At 38.1% G+C, this 18,273-nt stretch overlaps 1 protein-coding gene and 1 long non-coding RNA gene across 4 annotated transcripts in view; one reads left to right on the forward strand and one right to left on the reverse strand.

The window, feature by feature from the left end:
- LOC125459451 (doublecortin domain-containing protein 1-like) overlaps nt 1-18,273 on the reverse strand; it is a 484,037-nt gene that overhangs the window by 327,286 nt on the left and 138,478 nt on the right. The gene's annotated exons all lie outside the window — the stretch shown is intronic.
- Nucleotides 15,943-18,273, forward strand: part of LOC125459453 (uncharacterized) — a 48,098-nt gene continuing 45,767 nt past the window's right edge. The window contains exon 1 of the long non-coding RNA XR_007249027.2: nt 15,943-16,274. This is a non-coding gene — a long non-coding RNA (uncharacterized LOC125459453). The remainder of the gene's footprint in view (nt 16,275-18,273) is intronic.

Genomic DNA, 18,273 nt, shown 5'->3' on the forward strand with positions numbered 1-18,273 from the left:
CTAAAGGCCATTTTTGCACCTTAACTACTTACGAACACAGAAAATAGCATAGTCTTATTGCTCTAAAAACATGGTTCCAGGCTAATTTAGTCCTTTTTTTATACCTTAGAAATTTAAACAAGACAGAGATCTCAATAAAACATATAATTAAAAAAGAACTCACTCTACCTACTGTTGTAGCTTTACAAAATAAACAAAAAGTAAGGTTACACTTTAAAAAGTGACTTAGCTGCTCCCCTGTTGTGAGCTCTTCCACAGAGTTCTTCCAATGTCAGCTGTGAATTTTGCTGTTTGTTAATTTTTCTTAGATGAACTCCAATGTCCAGAGATACTTGAAATCAAACAGCAGAGGCAGAAGCTGTGCAGATTCAGTACCATCATCACTCAGCAGGATAGGTTTCTTTCTCTGTTTGAATCACTTGCCATGGGGTCACTACCACTGCTTTTGTCTGTCTTCCTCCTTTTTAAAGTGCCATTGTTTTGATCTTTTCTCCCCAAAAGTTCCAAAACAATGCAACAGCTTTTAAACAGTAATTAGTGATCCTAGAATTCGAGGAAATCAGCTCTGACATTGAAAATACCTCAATAAAAAGGAGAAGCTCCAAGGAGCCACAACTTCTTCCCATCCTCCATCTTGGATTGCCCGGATGTCAGCTCAATAATAGTCAAGAAGATTTCTCAGAAGTCACTGCTTTGATGGGCATTTGAAAGAACTCAATGCTGGGGACTGGAGGCAGCATGCTATGATGCAGAAGGGTCAATAATTGTGACAGTTTGGAACTCAACATATAAAGGGGGAGACAATAGTACATTGGTTACCACCGGTGTGGGCATCATCATTGGTGAACCTGGCTTTGGCAGAAGCGCAGTGCATCACAACTGTTTTCAGAACTATGCTGTAGGCCTGGAACTCAAGAGGTAATGTGGTGATCTAGAGACTGAAATGAAACCATTGGGTATGAATGTAAGGAAACTCAGAACTGACAGGAGCAGCTGGGAGAGCACTGAACAAAGAAGGTTTGGGAGGTCACTCAGATAGCAGGCTGAGGCTCCTGTGGCACTTTGTGAAGTATGTCCTGTGTTGCTTTCCATCCTCACCCAAACAGCAAATGTGCAATGGAAACAAAAAATAACTGGAACCAAAACTAGGGGTGGCAGAACAAAGTGTTTTTTTTTTGTCTAGCTGAAGATGTAGGTTCTGCTTGTGAGTGGTTATTGTTCCTTGCTCTTGGTGTGAGGCCTTTCAAGGTTCAATTGAATTCATCAGGTGCACAGTACAAGTTTAACATAAGCATCCTCCAGTGTAAAACATATAATGTCCAACAATGATTTATCATATTCATCTCTGTGAAGCAGAAGTAATCATAGGTGACAGTAAAAATGTCTCACTTCAGGCCACAATTCACAAAGGCAATCCAAGGACTCCCAAGACTGAACATGAGTATGGAACTGCATTCCTGTTCATCTTGCATGGTAAGTATTTGAAGACATACTGTTATATGCAATGCTGTCTTTCTTGGGTGTTCAGGTTGTTTGGGGTGGAGGGGGGAACCAAGGTTTCCGTAATCCTATCACAGCTACATCCTCCTACTGTGCTTGTGTGACATGGCTTGTGCTGCATGCATGGGAATACAGTCCAATATGTCAAAGGTCCATGAACAGCCAATTTGTGACATTCTCTGTCAAGGAACCTCCAATTTCCACTGTGTAGAGGGCTATACTAAGCCGTTATTTACATGTAATGTGAATGCTAACTACTCATGTTACTACGGAACTATTCTGTTTCTAACATTTTTTGAAATCATGACCATTGGGATTCAGCTACGGCAGGGGTCAGTGTCACTGTAGCTATCTGCAATAAAGGCACAAAGATATTGAGAAGGAACAAATGTTCCAGCAAGCCAAGGACCAGCAGCAACCCTCGGTGGCTGCTGACCGGCCCGCACATGAAGAAGGCACAGCTGAAGTTCTCTTCAGGATGCTAAGGAAGTACAGGTAGCACAGCATCTATCAGCCCTGATACCATTTTCTTCTGGTGAGTGAGGTGCAGACTGACAATGCCCAGGCACACTATCATAGAACTGTGTCGTCTGCTGGATACGGGCCTGTGACCTGAAACAGTGGGTGGCTATCTTGTTCCAGTGGCTGTCAAAGTGACACCTCATGTAAATTTTTGCCCATTGGCCGCTTCTGAAGATCCACCGGTGTTGGGGCTCTCAAACCAAAATTCAAGAGTACCAAGGCTATAACTGATGTAATTTGTGCCAGAGCATATTGTTTCCCAAGATGAGGTAATTGCTGCAGCTCAGGCAGTAGGATTGGCCAGCTTGCATTCCACCAGGTACAGGACCCTATAAACTTTACACATGTTGTGTTTTAGAGCACCATATCATCAAGTGGTAGACTCCAACAGAAAAGGCTTCCATTCCGCCAAAGTATAAGCCATCTATGATCCTTGGAACGATATCTGTGCCAAATACACTAAACATTGATATCCTTGAGAGACTGTCTTCTTTCTGTTTTCTTTCAGTGGCTCAGAGCCTTACAAGGCTGTTCGTTGGGAGATGACTAAGAATAAGCAGCCATTTTTACTTCATTCTGCCAACTGCAACTATTATGACAGTTGATCAGTGAGACGAAAATGTAAGGAGGCAAAACCTTTACAATTAGAACATAGAACATAGAACATTACAGCACAGTACAGGCCCTTCGGCCCTCGATGTTGTGCCGACCTGTCATACCAATCTCAAGCCCATCTAACCTACACTATTCCACGTACGTCCATATGCTTATCCAAAATTGTGAGATTGTATTTCCAATGACGTGTCACCCCATGCTGCCTTCCCTCAGAAGCTTTGTTTTTCATTTCCCTCCTACCACATGTACGGTGAAATGCTTTTCCTGACTGGCTGCAATTGACCTAGTAGCAATGTGGTGCCGGTGCCCTGAATCCTGGGAGGTCCCTGCAATACAAGTACAACACAAGCCATGTCACACAAACACAGTAGGAGGATGTAGCTGTGATAGAATTATGGAAACCTTGATCCCCCCTCCACCCCAAACAACCTGATGGTGAGCACTCAACTGCAGCCCTGTGAGGGCATGGCACCCACACGATGCAATGAGTTGTGAAGAATTGCATGAAATATCTTGCGAGAGATCATAAACAGAAATCCTCCATGACACTTCCCAAAACTGACAGAGTTGATTTAGATAAAATTCATCCCAGAGACACGTTAAAATCCAAAAGGGAGTCAGTCAGAGTGTGTGACAGCTAGCAAGGCAGGAGTGTTAAACTCTCTTGTAAGAAATTCTGCAAGACTGCTGAATTCTGAATTCATAAATTTTACATGTTTACTCTAAAGTCTAAGTAATGGTGGTTTGTTTGCAGTGTTTAAGGCTGGTACACCTGCTGAAGACAACATATTTTGCTGAATTTGGAGAAAAATTTAGAGAAACAAGAAGGAAACAAATTTACAGCTGTGACAGTCTTAATAATAAGCCTTAGAGTGGAAATAATAGTAAATTCTCTCTGGGGCTTTGGCATCTGTAAGGATTTTGCTGAGGGAAAAGGAACAGTGTGAGTTTGAATCCTATTGCAGTGTTTGTAATTAAATTTTTACAACGTTTTTTGTCGCGTATACTGGTGTAATATAGTTCATGTATTTTCTTGTTTAATAAATGTTTTATCATTTGTGTTAAAAGTACACTGTCAGACTCTTTGAACTGTTCAGTAACTGCTTTTTTTTTAAACTGCAGAGGTCAAAGTTAGACTGTATCAAGCCAGGTTTCACTCTGAAGTATGATTTGTCTAATATTAACATCAGCTGAGATCTCAACATCAGGATGACAAAATCAGGAAAATTAATACTGATGGATGAACATTTAATTAAATATGCACACGGCTAAATACTGCAGATACAGTTGTGTGTTCCTAATGGCTCCAGTGATCTGTACTGAGGTCCTGGCTCACAATAAAAGGGTTTCCATAAATGAGATGTAACCACAATGCAAATGAGTCAAAACATCCTTCAAAAATCAAGATTTCTGATAAAGTCAATCTATTGCCTCAAGTCTAAGGTTAGTTCCATTTAAAACTGAATAGAACTGAATGCTGAAAAGCATAAAGTTCATACCATGACAACTAAGAAATATATTAAGATTATGTTTTCTTCTTGATGCAACTGATTCTTCCCCTTAACTTGCACCAGATAGTTATTATTTGTGACATCCTCTGGGGAGAGGAAAGCACTTTTGCTTCAATATCAGATACAAAAAAATTATCAGCAGAAGTACATAAAATTTCTCAGCGAGCTTTCATACTTAGCTGTATTAAGGAGGATGAGACTGATTGCCACTACAAAGATATCTTGAGATCAAATCAATTGATAATTTTGTAACCTCAGCTCCTCTGTCTGTGATGTTGATGTTTGAACATTCAAAATATGTGCCTTCTCTATCAATGTGGTTTAAAAGAATGATCTGATCTGCCTCTGCCAGAAGTACAGATACGCATGATTCCATCAGCTTGTTATTTCCGGCCGCATCTTTCATAAGTGAGTGTTGGGTCATTGAAGCATAAAATAGTAGGTTATATAGCTTTAACTACTAGTGGGGCATAAGCAAAAGAAATAGTAAATCAGGAAGAAGAACAAAGCAAAGAAATGGGGCAAAAAAAGACTCTTTGGCGATTAAATCTCATCTATCTACCCACAAATCTCTTGGTGCACCCCACCATCACCCAGCAATAAACTAGAGGTTTGATTGATTGATTGAATGATTGTTACCACGTGTACTGAGGTATAGTAAAAAGTTGCAGAGATAGTAGGAACTGCCAGTGCTGGAAAATCTCAGATAACACGAGTTCTTCAGAAGGGTCTCAACCTGAAACATCAGTTTTCCTGCTCCTCTGATACTGCTGTGTTCATCCAGCTCTACACCGTGTTATCTATAGTAAAAAGTGTTGTTTTGCATGCTGTACAGGTAGCCCATCCTATTTAAAGTGCATCAGGCTAGCAGAACAGAGTGCAGAATACACTGTTACAGCCACAGAGAAGATGCAGAGAGAGAGAGAGAGAGAGATATCAGAATTAATATCTGAGAGGTCCGTTCAAAAGTCTGATAATGGATGGGAAGAAGCTTTTTGAATATGTGTACTCATAGCTTCTGCCTGATGGAAGAGGAAGGAAGAGATTATAACTGGGCTGGGAGGGGTCTTTGATTATGGTGGCTGCTTTCCCAAGGCAGCAGTAAGAACTGTTAAAATGAGACATCCACTTCACACTCATCTGATTTTATTCAGCACAAATCCATGAAGCGTAATATTGGGTGGAGTGTAAAATGAGAGTCCAACATTAACCAGCCCTGCTCCTATTGAGTGGATCATTTTCAGATCAGAACTCACTTATTCCCTTGCCTTTAACACAAAATTCACCCCTTCTTGCTCTGTTTTCCCTAAGTAATGTTTGTTCCTGAGATGTGTGGGCGAACAACATTCTAATTCTTCTTACCAATGCAATTCCCTTCAGTTAGCCACCAGCAAGTACCTAAAAGTAACTTAATTCAATTGGCTTCTAATCCTCCTTCACAAAAAAGCATTTGGTTTTGTTCATCATTCCAATTAATATCATTGCTGAGGTCAGGAAGTATTTGTGATTGCACATTGCATAGGAAAGTGTCAATGCACTAGCAACTATGTTGCTTCTGCAATGAACACTGATGGAGGATGAATAATTCAAACAAGGAGCAGTAAAGTATCTAAATAGCATGGATAGTTTACCCAGGCCTCGGGCTCACTATACAGACATACCCAAGACTAATGAATGAAATAATCATGTTAGTACCACTATCTTGTAGGTGTAATGATTTTATGTGCATTGTATTTGATGGTCTTACTCATATTCAAGTAGATAAAGAGCTACATTTCATAATAGTCCCTAATTTGGCAAGAATCAGCAATGCCATTCAAGTGAGCCCAATTTTCTGGATTTAGGACTGGAAAAATGGTTCTCTGGTACAGTAGGGGGTGCTGTTCTGAGACTGGGATGTTTCAGTTTGAGATAACTAAGTGTGGAGCTGGATGAACACAGCAGGCCAAGCAGCATCTCAGGAGCACAAAAGCACAGGTTTGTCATGCCTGATGACTTTGATAATGGAAGTATGAAAAACTTGGAATATCGAAAACCTGAAATACTTTTGTTTCCCAGTACTGAAGTTGCGCATTTCATTTTTAAAAGAAGAACTCTAATATTAAGATGAAATTGAGACCATCCGCTGAGCATCAATTCTTCTATTACTGACAACAATGCAGTTCAGTTCACCAATTCCAATTTAGCACAATGCTACTGCTGCTTCTTTGTAACATCCTTAAAAGCTGCTTGCAAATTCAAGATCTTTGACAGGGTTCTCTAGCAATGCAAAGTGATTAAGTTCATTGAAGAACACAGACCTGATGAGATAAATTATATTTTTATAGACTTTCTTAGCTTGTTACAGCAGCTCAAATTTTCAAAGAAGGATTTCCATAAGACCATAAGACCATAAGACCATAAGACCATAAGACATAGGAGTGGAAGTAAGGCCATTCAGCCCATCAAGTCCACTCTGCCATTTAAATCATGGCTGATGGGCATTTCAACACCACTTCCCTGCACTCTCCCCGTAGCCCTTGATTCCTTCTGAGATCAAGAATTTGTCGATCTCTGCCTTGAAGGTATCCAATGTCTCGGCCTCCACTGCACTCTGCGGCAATGAATTCCACAAGCCCACCACTCTCTGGCTGAAGAAATGTCGTCTCATTTCAGTTTTAAATTTACCCCCTCTAATTTTAAGGCTGTGCCCATGGGTTCTAGTCTCCCCGCCTAACAGAAACAACTTCCTAGTGTCCACCCCTTCTAAACCATACATTGTCTTGTAAGTTTCTATTAGATCTCCCCTCAACCTTCTAAACTCTAATGAGTACAATCCCAGGATCCTTAGCCGTTCATCATACGCTAAACCTACCATTCCAAGGATCATCCGTGTGAATCTCTGCTGGACACGGTCCAGGGCTAGTATATCCTTCCTGAGGTGTGGGGCCCAAAATTGGACACAGTATTCTAAATGGGGCCTAACTAGAGCTTTATAAAGCCTCAGAAGCACATCGCTGCTTTTATATTCCAACCCTCTTGCGATAAACAACAATATTACATTCGCTTTCTTAATTACGGACTCTACCTGCAAGTTAACCTTTAGAGAATCCTGGACCAACACTCTCAGATCCCTTTGCGCTTCTGATTTGCGAATTTTCTCACCATTTAGAAAATAGTCCATGACTGTATTCTTTTTTCCAAAGTGCAAAACCTCATATTTACTCACATTGAATTTCATCAGCCATTTCCTGGACCAGTCTCCTAAACTGTCTAAATCTTTCTGCAGCTTCCCCACCTCCTCAGTACTATCTGCCTATCCACCTATCTTCATATCATCGGCAAACTTTGCCAGAATGTCCCCAGTCCCTTCACCCAAATCATTAATATATAAGGTGAACAGCTGTGGCCCCAACACCGAACCCTGTAGGACACCACTCGTCACCGGTTGCCATTCCGAAAAAGAGCCTTTTATCCCAACTCTCTGCCTTCTGTCAGACAGCCAATCCTCACAACTTTCACCACAACTTCACCTCAGGCTGTAAACACTTTTCAATGTCAAGATTTCTGACTGACTTTATAAAGACCTAGGTACACAAATTGCTCAACCATCTTGGGTTGTCTTTACCTAATAATGTGACAGAGCAGGACAGACTGGGTGGAGAGATGATGTTTCGTTTGGTCAGGGGAGGGGGCGGCGTGGGGGGTCCAGAACAAGGAGTCACAGTATCAGGATTTGTGGTAGGCCATTTTGGACTAAAAGGAAGAGAGATTTCTTCATTCAGGGTGGTGAAACATTGGAATTCTACACAACAGAAAGCTATGGAGGGCAAATAACTAAACATATTTGAGAAAGAAGTAGACAGATTTCTAGAAGGTAAAGGTATCAAGTTGCATGTGGAGAGTGCCAGTGCATGGCATTGAGATATAAGATCAGCCATGATCATTTTTAAATGTATAATGAGCTCAAAGGGCCAAATGGACTATTCCTGCTCCTATTTTCTAAGCTGGTCTAACAATGAAACCCTTCAGGTACAAATCATACTAATTTGCCAACTAATGCAAGGTGCTTTACTGATGGACATTCTGAAGTAGTAGATCACAATTTTTTTATTGTGCTTTTAAAAGATTTATGGGTATTTAAATCATCACAGTACTAAGTTAAAGTACCACTGTCAAGATACAAAAACAGTCATGATCTCTCAACCTTAAGAAATATAATGCCAAAGAGCTGACTAATGTTAATATAATAGAAACTGATGGCTAAAGTTGACAAGTTACAGCAAGAAATTTATACTGAGATGGTAATCATTTAAATTGTATCATCAACAGATCCTTGTCTCGGCCTCATGGTCCAGATGAATTTTTTCAATTGCACACATACAGCAGTGTGAACTGGAAAACATATTCATAAAAACCTGAACATAAACATAATCTTGATCTTAATTTTGAATGATTTGGTTGATTATGGAGAACTCTCAAAATAAATACGGTGAGTAAATTTAAACAAGAGGCACATAAACAAATATAACTAGTACAGAAAAAGATTTCTTTCTTATAGATATTCAATTATACCCTTCAAAGCCAAAAATTAGCCTGTATTTTGATGGCTAAAGTGTAAGAAATTAAACACTAGATCACAAAAAGGATTAGAGGACAAAGTGCTGTTTATCTTGCCTTGCTTTTTACTGGCAAATGCATTGTACTGCAAGTATATCAATCAACCTATTAAATGCTAAGTGGTCTTTAGTCCTAGCTGAAGGATCTCTCTAACTGTTGTGCCACAAGTTCTTTCACTGAAGAATCTTAAGAACCATTAAGGCAATTCAACTCATGTCACTAAAGTGGCAATCAATCGAACTCATTTCCCATTGATTCAAACTGCTTTATTTTATTACTGAATTCCACAAGAAAATATCTGTAAAAGGTAAATTCAGCATGTGGTACTTAAAACTACAATGGCCATAGTATTATTCCTGAATATGTAATTCAATGCTTGTCATCTTGGCTTTGAAGTTTGTTTCGCTATAGAAATGTGGTTTAGGACTTTTTAATTACAAAGGGAAGATATCATTGTTGTATTTTAAAGAAAACCATCAAATATTTATATTTGTTCTTTTAAAAGATTTAAATTGTTATTATTTAGATTACAGCACAAAGATTATAAGTATAGCCCATGTGGCTGAAATATAATACTAATCAATTTTAATATGGTCAAAATGAAAAAAAATGATGGCCTATATTGGTTACCAGACATTAGTGCGTACTAAATACCTTTTTCAGCATCTGTAACAGGGGTTGGGGGAATGTGAATCACTGTAGACTCTGCTCTGCCACTAAAAATTATTGTGCAGAGATATGAAAAATATGTAAGCAAATTAAATTGTTACTTTTCGATTTGAATTTTATGGACAGATGTTTAATATTTAAAAGAAAAATGTCCTCGGGGAAAAAATGGCATTACAAAATAAATGAAAGAAATGTATTAAAATCATATAAATTATAATATTTTTGTGAATCCGTATATATTGTATCAGCTTTTATCATTTGGCATTGCTCACAGGTAGTGTAGGATCTGTTCTATGTTTGCAGTGTTTAGCTGTTAATCTCTTGGAGGCCTATGTTCAGGTACTTTCTGTGAGAAAGTATTTGGAGGTTAATAAAAAGCTAATTATTGTTGTTTCTCTAGATTAGAAGAAAATTGGCTCATCTCCTTATTATCGCTACCAATGTCTCCAGGTTATCTTAAGGTCAGAAAAAGAACCCAGCAGGCACTTTTCTTTCATGGTATCTCAGTGGTTTCGTTTTATAAAATTGTCCAGTTGTGATCGCTGCAAAATGGAATGGCTGGGGAGCAACACGCAGGCACAATTTGAACAATTCTACTAATGCAGGCAAGGCGTTTAAAAATTTAGAGATTTTGTGTGTTTGGAAAACTTTTAAACAGTCTATCACTGATCATGGAAATAAGTCTCGCATTAGTAACATTGATATTCTGAAACTTGAACTTTGATTAATTTTATTTTGAATTAAAAAATGGTTTCACCCTCGACTGCCAGATGATATTTAGTGCATGGCACAGAATGGGATGTTTCCTCAGAACAGCTGGTAAATTAATCTCCTAGACAACAGCATGAGACACCTTGCATCGATGCCCAACAGCACTGCTCTGTTGCCAGCTATCGCCTCTCATGTCACATCCTTGTGCCAGGCACCAACAGAAAATTTACCCTCCTCCCCAATAATTATGCATAAAAAAATCCCACAGACACACATTGACTTCTGCAGTTCACACAACACAGATGGGTCTGCGTTCACACAGTAAATTTGCACAACACTTCAACCAAATTCATCTATGGAGTCTGTGTTTTGCTTTTAACCCAAACAAATAGCAAGATGGGAAATAGAGTCATTATTTCATTGGTGTTTTTGTAATTTAGTTGAACAATGGAATAAATTTAATGTTTATGTCATTGACCTGATACATTGTTCAGACAGCTAGTGGCAAGCCCACTACTACCTTGCTCAGAAGTGATGATTGGGTTAAAGATCAGTCACCTTATTATCTGCCTGCCCTCAGGGTCCTGCACTTTTACAACTGAAGGTGGTACTTGGAAGATCTGGATGAATAACCTCCCCCGAGCCTGCAAGGACGCCTTCAGGTTTTATCTGCCATCCACCACATTTGGTGTACAACCTTTCCAATGTCAGCAGTGGTGGGATATGGTCCTTGAGTGAACAATAACTGCAATTCATCCTTCACTTGATCATGGTAGAATTGGAAAAATGGTGATCTCTCCACCTTCCCACCCAATATGACAGGCATTGCTTCTGACCCCGGGGTGGCAGAGAGGAATGAGGCGTTACATCCTGTCCGATGATGATGTTGTACACGCACCACATCTTACCTCAGATGGTATGTCTCTTGCCTTAAGTTACGGAGCTGTGGTCTTTAGTCCTACTGTAAAGAATCAGCACATTATCTAAATTATACTTAGTCATATTTCTGAAGGAATACTGCATTTGTGGAGGCATTGTTTAACTGATCTCCTTTTAACCTGTACAAATGGAGGCACAAGTTCCCAGAGCATCATTCATAGAAGAGAAGGGGAATCTGCCTATTGTCCAGGTCAATATTGCTCCCCAAACAACACCACAAAATTATTCATCACTTTTTTTTAGCATTGTCCTGCACATAACTACCTTCTGTCCTGGTTTTGATAGAAAAATATGCTTAAACTTCAAAAGGTAAAAGATTGAATGTGACCTTTCTTTTAATAGCTTTGGATTAAGATTATTCAAACACACTTTTTCTTCCCTCTTACAACATTTGTGTTCTAACCAGAGTATTACTCTTGTTCACACCCTGCACACAATAACATATAAACTAGGCTTACACTTGAGTGCTGAAGAAGGAACGTTACATGAGTTACGTCAGTGATATTTTCTTTTTGAAGTTGCCCAACATTTATCTTAACATTATCAAATCAAGATGTATCTGATTACTGGTTGTGGGACCTTGCAGCGTGCAATGTAATTGTCACAGTTACCTATCATATTTTGTAGCTCATTATCTGTGAAGTGCTATGGAACGTTTTGAGGATGTGGTAGACATTATAAAAATGCAAACTCTTCACTTTCATTTATAACATTCACATCTTTGCAAAACCATAGAAATGAAAACCATAAAGACATAGTTCCAAAAGCAAAGAAGCATTCAGATCACCACAGACTGGAGCTTTGAGTTGGCAAGGGTGTTGTCTGAATGTAGTACTAAACTCAGTGTTGGGTGAACTTCCCATTAAATCAGGTAGAAGGAAAAATTCATTGCCAGCCACAGGCAAACTGATACTTTTCAAAACAGAGATATTAGCACATCAAATCTGTGCCTCCGATACAATAGCAGAGAAAGAAATTTAACATGACAATAACACTTGCAATAATTCACATCTTCCTATTATTCATTCGGAAGGAACTACTGGAAGTCATTAAAAGTCAGTAGATCTTTTTAATTCCCATTTTACATGGCTGTTCATTAAACATTTGAACCTACAAAATTAATGAACTGGAAAAGACAAGTCAGTTCACCAAGCTCTGCTCCACTCTCAAAATACCTGGAACATCATGACTAGACACTTTCTGGCCATCTGCAGCCATGCAACCTCCTGGGAGAGGTGAACAAGCAGTACATTTGTTTTTGTTCTGACATTTATAGAAGAGACACTTGTAGAGCAAGATTGAAAATCTCACACAGCATCCAAGTCTGAACTTTCAAACTCCACCCTCACAATGAAGAATGAATGGCTTTTACTGTTCCTGCCGTCAATATCTGATAGCACAAACACCAAGATCCTGGGACAGGCTAGGCAGAGACAGGCACAAGAATTCCTCGAAGCCTGGCACTCTACAAAGCATGTTATTAAAAGACATATTGAACTCGACCCCATATACACTCCACTACAAAGGAAAACCGGAAGTGAGGCAATCCATCTCAATGGACCCCAGAGTTTACAAGCCAGGCGGGAAAACACACCGATGCTTCATCGAAGGCTGCACTGAGGATGTTACCCAGCATGGTAATGAAACATCCGCGAAACAAGAAACCAGCTCGTTGACACAACCAACCTGAACACCCACAAGCCAAGCTACAAATCTACTCCAAAACCTCAATGTTGGGACATCTTCACTGCATCAGCTTGCGCTGAATGTGTGACCTGTAGATGAAATTATTGGATAGGATTTTCCTGTGGGCCTGAGGGTCCAATCTTGAGATGAAATGGGGTATTCAAGTCTGCATTTGCCAGCAGCAAGACTGGCTGAGCAAGTTTGTTGAGGTAGCTTCTAAATGGGGTGGCATGATAACTCAATGGTTAGCCCTACTGCGTTATAGTGCCAGGGACTTGGGTTCAATTCTATCCTTGGGCAACTGTCTCTGTGGAGTTTGCACGTTCTCCTTGTGTCTGCTTGGGTTTTCTCTGGGTGCTCTACGTTTGCTCCCACAGTACAAAAATGTTGTGGAGGTTAGATGGTCATGGTAATTTTTCCACTGTGTTCAGGGATGTGCAGGCTAGGTGGATTATCCATGGGAAATGCAAGGTAACTAGGATAGGGCAAGGGGTGGGTCTGAGTGGGATTCTTTCAAAATAACCCAAGAAGATACATTCCACCAGAGAGCCAACGCAAGGATTATGGGAGCTTTCTTTGCCTGCAGACCTCCCTTTCAAGATAGAGCCTTCACTCAAAAGACCCTATCAAACTATTCACTTTCATGAGTCAGAGGGCTGTCCTTCTTGGTCCCACCATCAGATAACATCCCTGATGACAGTACTGCATTCGGGTACCATTCTTAGGCTTCTGTCTAATATTTTCTCAGCCGATTCTTACTTCCTATTCCACAAGAGAAGCTGTGAAAATGTTATTGATTAGGTCAAAATACTTAACAGTTTAAAACGTCTTTTAAAGCACTTACTTTGTTAGTGTGTTATGGTGATAGAGTACTTTGAGAAAGGTTGACCTTACTCATGCCTAAGTTCCTCATTATTCCTTCACTTTACTAAGTTCCTTTGACTAATTACTAAGATAATCTTCTCCATGTGTGCCATTATGTAACAGTATTATTACCAGATTTCTGGTGAATAGAGGAGGAAATCCCCAAGCAATTTGTTCCTTCAACCTTTGTGCTCCTAGCTGTTGTAGAAGGACCCCAATGTACAAGAATTTTACCTGCACGGTCAACTTAAACAATGCAAATAAAAATAATAATTTGTTCCTCAAGTTGCTACATTTTTGAGAATAGAATCAAATTACCTATAGGTTGTATTTTCTTTAAAAGCAGAGGCAGTGAAGACTATGAAGATGGCCTGAGAGGTTGCTAACTTATTTTGATGTAGCAAGTATTGTCACAATTGGTTATCTACATGATTGTGATAAACAGGAACTCAATGCTCTTCGCACAACAAATTTCATGACCAGTGACTAATGGGTGAAGAAATAACTTCATCACGACACTGAAATAGTATTGATGGAAAAGTAGAAGTCAGTTGTATTACTCAAAGGGCAGTCATCAGTCCACCAGTAAATGGAACTTGAATTCAACTGAAGAAAATACACTATAGCTTTTCAGCATGCTTAGGCTTACAAAAATATAAATGGAAAGGGGATTGTCACATGGCAGATACTAATTGTTACGATTAAGGTCTAGCAAGCATGCTTCCCTGCTGTTTTCAGAATGTCTCTGACTTTTGATCCTGACATCTGTGTCTTACAGGAATTTCAGTTTGGTCTGTCATTCCTTCTGATGTTGATCCAAGAATTAATGGATTGTGAAAACTTAGCAGGAGATCATTTTAAAAAATAGAATTCATACTGTAAAAGCACATAAATAGGTAACAGAATTCACACACATTTTGTTTTGATGCTAATGAGAATTTAGCTGTTCTGCTATAAATGCCTGGAAGGAAGGTGAAGCAAATCTTCAGTTGTAATAATGAGACTAATTTGCTTTGCAGCCATCGATTGAGACTGAATTACATTTACTACTTTTTATGTAAAACTTGAGAGGCATATAGGCATATAAACTAAATTTCTATTCTAAAAATGGGACACATTGGAATGACTTACATCCTGCCATAGCTGCACAGTTTAACAGACCTCACCTACATCGCTTCTATTATACTTTTACTCTATGCAATTCACAGGTTTGTACAGAATAACGACTTCAAAATATAGTGCCCAGATCGTTTAGTCTATATAGCAACAGGGATTTCACTTCAAAGTAATTTCATGGTATGTATAGCATTTTCGATGCCCGAGAACAGTGGTTGTGTTTTTTTAATACCTAACAATTTAACTGACAGTAAAATATAAATATCTATTTGTTCTTGATTAGCTTATTTTGTATTATTTGTTATCCCTATTTTGGCTCTGACTGAATTTACTTGTAGGGTAAGTTACACACTTCTAGCTAAACTGCAAAGATTGCTCAGCTGTGTTTTTTTTACCTGAAATGAATGAAAGCCCCATTCCAGGGGGAAATAGCAACGATGTTGAAGATGTAGTTAAATATTCGTTAGGATTGAACATACAATAACATTCTGAAGTAATGCAAAAGAGCTTCAATTATCTCAATTGGGAATCAAATAGAACTACATAAAGAATGATTTATTTTCTTCTAACGACCACATTAAGATTTTTGTTAAATTATTATAATGAGTTTCCCTAAAAATGACACATAGTTTTTGTATATCTTCTAAAGCAGCTGCTCCATACAATCCTTATATAGACTATTTCAATCTGGGACATTAATTAAAATACAAATGAAAATAATTTTGAATTACAAAAATAAGCAGAAAGAGACACTGAATACTATTATATGAGGTCAGTCTTCCCATAAGGAATTTACAATTCATGCAAAATCCTGAAGAAGGAGAGCATAAATTGTCTCTCTATAATCTATAAGTTTAATATTATTCAGTTCTAAGAAAATATATCTACTCAGTATTAGTTCCATCTCTCTTCAGTCTATAAATCCCAAAAGCCAGCAATACATTTCTTCATTAACGTACTCTATTTATCAGTCCAAAAATTATTTTACATTAATATGAATTACATATAAGCACAGTTGTAAAATGAATATTTTCAAAAAAGAATTAAATGCTTTGGCCCTCATTTAGTGTAGCACCAAATAACTGCAAAGCAAATCCTCAATTATGCTTTAATTCTACGTGAACATATTGCCTTTTTCCACATCACGGAATATCTACCTTGTATTTAATGCTATCACATAATTACTGGATGCCAGTAGATAGAGATTTTTCACACAGATTGTGGTGGGCAGTGGCTTTAAACAATGTGATGGAAGAGATAATAACAGAAGGAAGTAGATTCTGAGCATTCGCTAGTTGGGATGAAGAAGATGTTCCTGGAGATCGATGTGAAAACAAGAAGAGCAGAGGGAGAGAAGAGGGGAAAAATAAGAAAAGTAATGAGAAGAAGAAAAGGAAGAAGACAACTATGAATATGATATGGTGCTCTGAATGCATATATACATTAATGCAGGATAACAGGCCGTCGTGATGAAAGATTTATGGGACAGTATTTCTGAAAGGAATGCATTTTAAAAAGTACTAATACCAATGAGTTAAAAAGGTAGGTAAAATACTTGCTCTGAAGGATTTTTTTAAACAAATATTTAGTCAATAGTTAAAGATTCCAAAAAATTGATCAAAAGGGAGATGTCCAATAACTGAATTGTCTTTTTAAAAGCATATGAAACAACAGAAGAAAACTTGACCCTTTTCAAAGAAAAACTAAGCTAAGCCTGCCCTACTATAAGGATAGGATCTCTTTCTCTTTTATTGCTGACAAAAGCTAATGGTTCGGGATCCTGAATGCTCTGTCATTTCCTCAAAGCTTGCATGGCCTTGTACCCAGCCACTGTTCACCCTTCATTAAACTTAACTGTGACAACATTGTTAATGCCACTCTTCAGAAGGCTGGATGCTGTGTATGTGCTCTAATTGCTGATGGGTGGGTAAAGAGACACGGTTACATGGGAGATGAAGGTGGTGTGGGGGAGGACAAGAAACTCACCAAGTGAAGGAGGTTTTAGATGAAGACAAAATATGACAACTTACTGTTCTTTGGATGTTCGTAGTAAAATAAATGAACCTGAGAATAGCTCAGTGGTAACTTTTTGTTGTAATGTTTGTCCACATAATACACCTTCATGTTTGATATAAAGACAAATTATATATTCCGTCAGCATTTTTGAGGCCAAATCAACTATCCTGAACTTCTCTGAAGCACAAGTAGGAAAACATTCGATCTCAGAATTGTGTTACATAGCATTTTTAAATTAGAACTTGATGTAGCGAGAAGTTTTTTTTAAATGAAATTGGTATCGTAAAACGTGTATCCATTATTTCAATTGCAAATTCTGTTGTCTAATTCATATTTCAACAGAGGATTATTTGTGATACATATTATAAGTTAGTACATCTTTGAAATTGTTGTATTATTTCCTAGTACGACACATGATAAATATGAACTTTCAACAGGATGTTGAACCTGCTAAAAGTTTAAATGATGAAAGCTAAAGTTTTCACCAATACTTAATTATCTGATAATGTCTGTTAAATTTGATTTGAGTTTATTTTTAAAAGAAATGTAAAATTTATATAATACATCAATCATAGAAAACTTAGCCTGTGTACATGACTACATTTCTTTCTACACCTTCTCTATAATAAGTTAAATCATATAAAAATTGCAGCTTAATATTTTTGATGATAATAAGCTAAAGAGTGCAGATATTCAGAAATTCTGAAAATCCAAACTCAACAGCAAAGAATTAATCATAAATTCAAAACAGGGCTGATCAAATAATTCTGAAAACTCTTCTGGTTTTACTTCCGGCAGTTTTGCTACATTGTTGCTGAAATTCCTGCTATTGATGTTACTTAATGTTTTCTCTCTACTAATTAAAGGAAATATAAAGGTTAGAGCCTCCACGAAGGTTACACAGAACAGATTTTGGCATAAGCATTCAAGTTAAGCATTCATGTTATAACTTCAATGATCCCATAATGTTCTAGTAAAACTACATTTCTTCTATTCTAATATAGTTTTCTGCATCCGTTGTAATATTAAATTGATACTAGCTCACTTTAAAGTTCTGAATAAATTGACAAGAAATTTTGTAGCTACAGACATCTGACACATTTTATTGAATACCAATTAATTAAAAAATGACAACCTTTAATATTATGTGGTCCTTACAGGAATCACATTCATTCAATGATCAACACTACTTTCTACAACATCAGCATTTATCTGCTGCCAGTTCTGCGGGTAGATTTTCACCTTCAGCGCCTGGGTGGTAACCTGGTCGAACAAATTGACTGTCCTTTATAGATTCCGTCCAATTGTCAATCCAGTGAAATGAATGGAGCAAATCCAGGATGGGTTTCATAGAGATTGGCCCAAGCACTCTACCAGTTTATCATTCAGTCAGGTGGACATGAAAACTTTCCCCCACATATATAGAGACTCTGGTGCCAGAATAAATATATTCTTTTAACTATTGATAATCTGATAAAATGTATCTGCTGTGTTATTATGTAACAGAAAAGAAAACTGCTGATGG

Source organism: Stegostoma tigrinum, chromosome 17, assembly GCF_030684315.1.
Source record: "Stegostoma tigrinum isolate sSteTig4 chromosome 17, sSteTig4.hap1, whole genome shotgun sequence".
Lineage (NCBI taxonomy): Eukaryota > Metazoa > Chordata > Chondrichthyes > Orectolobiformes > Stegostomatidae > Stegostoma > Stegostoma tigrinum.